This window comes from Leptonychotes weddellii, chromosome 9 (genome assembly GCF_054177405.1).
Source record: "Leptonychotes weddellii isolate Sample4059 chromosome 9, ASM5417740v2, whole genome shotgun sequence".
Taxonomy (NCBI): Eukaryota; Metazoa; Chordata; class Mammalia; order Carnivora; family Phocidae; genus Leptonychotes; species Leptonychotes weddellii.
This window is the reverse complement of record NC_138377.1, coordinates 78091367-78095057: the sequence shown is the minus strand read 5'-3', so window position 1 is coordinate 78095057 and position 3691 is coordinate 78091367. Positions and strand designations below refer to the sequence as shown.

The 3691-nt window shown below is 33.4% G+C and overlaps 1 pseudogene; it reads left to right on the top strand.

Annotated features, from left to right (window-relative positions):
* Positions 1-2886: 2886 nt before the first annotated feature.
* Positions 2887-2984, top strand: LOC115941293 (U6 spliceosomal RNA; annotated as a pseudogene).
* The last annotated feature ends 707 nt before the right edge of the window (positions 2985-3691 follow it).

The following is a 3691-nucleotide window of genomic DNA, read 5'->3' as shown; positions in this document are numbered from 1 at the left end:
AAGAACTTACAGTCTTTGAAAGGAAGAGAATGAAAACACAAATCACAGACTAGGAGAAAATATTTTCCTATTACTCATCTGATGAAGGACATATATAAAATATATATCTACAAGTTAAATAACTCTCAAAACTCAATAATAAGATTACACAAAAATATATTGCAATAGTACAATAAACTGGACAAAAATTTAAAAGATGCTTTGGAAAAGGAGATATATAGATTGCAAATAAGTACATGAAAGGATGGTCACCATAATTAGTCCTGAGGGGAATACAAATTAAGACCACAATTTGATACCAACACATATTATTAGACTGTCTAAAATTAAAAAGACCCATCATATTAAGTACTGGAGAAGATGTCTCATACAACTGTATCTCTTATACACTGATGGGAATACAAAATGGTACAGTCACTTTAAAAACAGTTCAGCAGCCTTTAAAAAGCTAAATATACATCTACTATATGACCTAATCATTCCACTCCTAGGTATTTATCCAAGAGAAATGAAAGCCTATGTCTACAAATGACTGGAACTCAAATTTTCATAGCAGCTTTATTTGTAATAGCCAAAAATTAAAAGAACCCAGATAGCCATCATCATGTGAATGGATAAGCAGATTGTGGTGTATTCCTAAAGTGGAATAATATCTTTCAATATAAAGGAATAAGCTAATGCTACATGCAAACACATGGATATATTTCTAAATATTCTGAATGAAGAAGCCAGAGGGAAAAAGTGCGTACTGTATGGTCCCATTTGTATGAATTCTAGGAAATTCAAACTCTGTAGTGAAAGAAAGCAAATTAGTATTTGCCTCAGGATGAGTGTGGGCATGAAGCCAGGGGAGGGAGGCACCACAGGGGGCATTAGGAAGTAATTGGAGATATGTTTGTTATCTTGACTATGGTGATGGTTTCACAGGTGTAGGCATATGTAAAAAGTTATCAAATTATACACTTTAAACATGTTCGGTTTATTGAATATCAATACCTCCCCAAAGATATTTAAAAACTATCATGGAGGCTCTACTAGAAGTTTGTACTGACTATAGTTGTGTCAGGCGGAATTGTCATTTCTACTCACATATCTGTAGATTTCAAGGAGGACCAAATACCTGCCTTGATTAAGATCACTTATTTCCTGCCTGAATTTCACGGTTTCAGTTCTGCTAGCTGTTGTTATTGACATTATTTTAATTATATAATTGGTCAAATCATTTTTATTGCCAGTAAAATTGTCCTTTCCAAGTGTGATCTGCGTTCCCTTTTAGGTTTCATTTGAAAGAAATCAATAGGTGTGGCATTGAGAACACAAATCACAATATTTGATGGATAATTAAGCATAGCACCTGTATTAAGCCTGACCTTGAGAGTATGATACCAGATATCAGGAGTTAGTTCAATAATATCTCAGATGTAAAGTTGAGAAATCTTCCCTTCCTTTCCAAGGACAGGAAATTCCTCTGACCAAGCCTTCTGCAAGTTTTACCTGAAATGTTAATACAATTGCTTTTGTAGGCTTTGGCTGTCTCCAATGACCTGCATATTTATTTTTGCCTTCTTATGTAGATCTTGTGCCTATTAACAAAGAACACTGTTTAGAACATATTTCAATAGAAATCTTAGCAGGAAATGCTTTAAACCATGTTACAACCCAGAGGAATATACCACATTCCCTAAAGTAACAGAGACTCTCTAGTTCTCGGTGTAGAGGATGGGGAAGGAGCAGATTTTACTCTAGATACGATCAATGAAAAAATATATATGCTGAAGTATTAAGAGTTATTATAACCAAGAAGTAGAATGATTGGTGAGTTTCATTTTATTCATGTTTGTTTATCTTCTAATTTTCTTACAATAAACATAGTATTCTGTTTTAATAAGAAGAAAATTTAAAGAAACAAGTTGGAAAAAGCAGAATCAACTTTCTAGCCTTTCAAATTGGTGAAGCTAAAATTATCCAAAGAAGGTAGAAAATTTTCTCAATTGAAAAACAAAATAAAAATTAGTGAAATGCAAGATTCTTGAAATCAATGATGATTCCTTATTTCCGTACAAATTATATTTTGTTGAGATCCATCTACTCAGTATCAGACGCTGTGATATACATGAAGTCTACAAAAATTAGTAAAACACCACTGCTGCTCTTAAAGTAACAGCCAAATGGAGGAGATGGGCACGTATACAACTATAGAAGCTATTCTATTGATATACATATTAAGTTCTGAAAATTTCTCCTCAAATTCAATTTCTTGGTTAGACATAACTGCTATGTAAGTTAACACTGACACCATCTATTGGTGACAGTGACACTTGACTGACTTTTAACTTGGATGTTGTTTCCCCTTTTTAAATGAAAGTTCGTAAGTATAAGCAATTTGTACATGTAACAGTGGTGCTTCTCCAACACGTAATATGGTAGACAGTGTACTATGTCAAGAAGACACAGAAGCAAGAAAGGTGGGGTATGTGGAGACCATCAAATCTCTCTCTTTTGGGGAATCACAAGGCTAGAATGTAACATTAATGAGTAAACAACAAAATCTCATGGGAAGATTATAAATTTTTTGTGTGAACTCAAAGTCTCAGTTTTGTGCTTCTAAGGATCAGTGCCTTTATTCAGCAATGGTAAATAGAGACATAGAAGGTAAAAGGTCAGGCTGAATCTCCACTCATTTTAGGATTTCCCAAGAAATTGCTAATACTGCCAACTTAGTTTTTTTAGATGTTAAGTTTTTGCAAATTTCTCCTCTGCAATTAGATAAGACAAGTATACACACACACAATCGATTCTCATTATGTGTGGATTCTGTATCGTAAATTTGCCCACTTGCTAGAATGTATTTGTAACCATAAAGCCAGTACTTGTGGGGTTTCATCCTTGCTTCGGCAGCACATATACTAATTTTGGAATGATACGGAGATTAGGATGCCCCTGCACAGGATGACACACAAATTCATGAAGTGTTCCATAAAAAGAAAATATTTGCAGGGTTTTCATGATCATTTGCAGACAACACACAGAAGGAAGAAAAATTTGAATCACCTAATGCACATTTCCAGCTGAAGTCAAACAAGACTACACTCTGTCTTTTTGTTTCACTTCTCATATTGTAAACAAGTGTCTTTTTCATGGTCCATTAAGTGTCACATTTTTTTGAATTTTTGTGCTTTTTGTTGATTTTGCTGCTTAAGATGACCCTTGAGTGTATTGCTGAAGTGCTGTCTAGTGTTACTAAGTGCAAGAAGGCTGTGATGTGCCTTACAGAGAAATACGTGTTAGATAAGATTCATTCAAACATGAGTTATAGTGTTGTTGGTCTTGAGTTTAATGTTAATGATTTGGCAACATATATTAAATAAGGTATCTTTAAACAGAAATATACATAAAACAGGGCTTTGTATTGATCAGTTGACAAGACTGTTGTGACAGGAGGCTTGCAGGAACCTAACTCTGTATTTCCCCCGGGAGCGATGATTCAGCATTTGCTAATTCAGTGTCTGCAACAACTCAATGGAATGGAACTAATGAGAATGAGAATCATCTGTATGTTTGTATATTTGCACACAGTTTATTTTAGACATACATATATACATATTGTGTATATATATGTATTTTAAATATATATAAATATATTTTTAAAATATGTATAATATTTTAAATATGTATAAAATATATATATTTT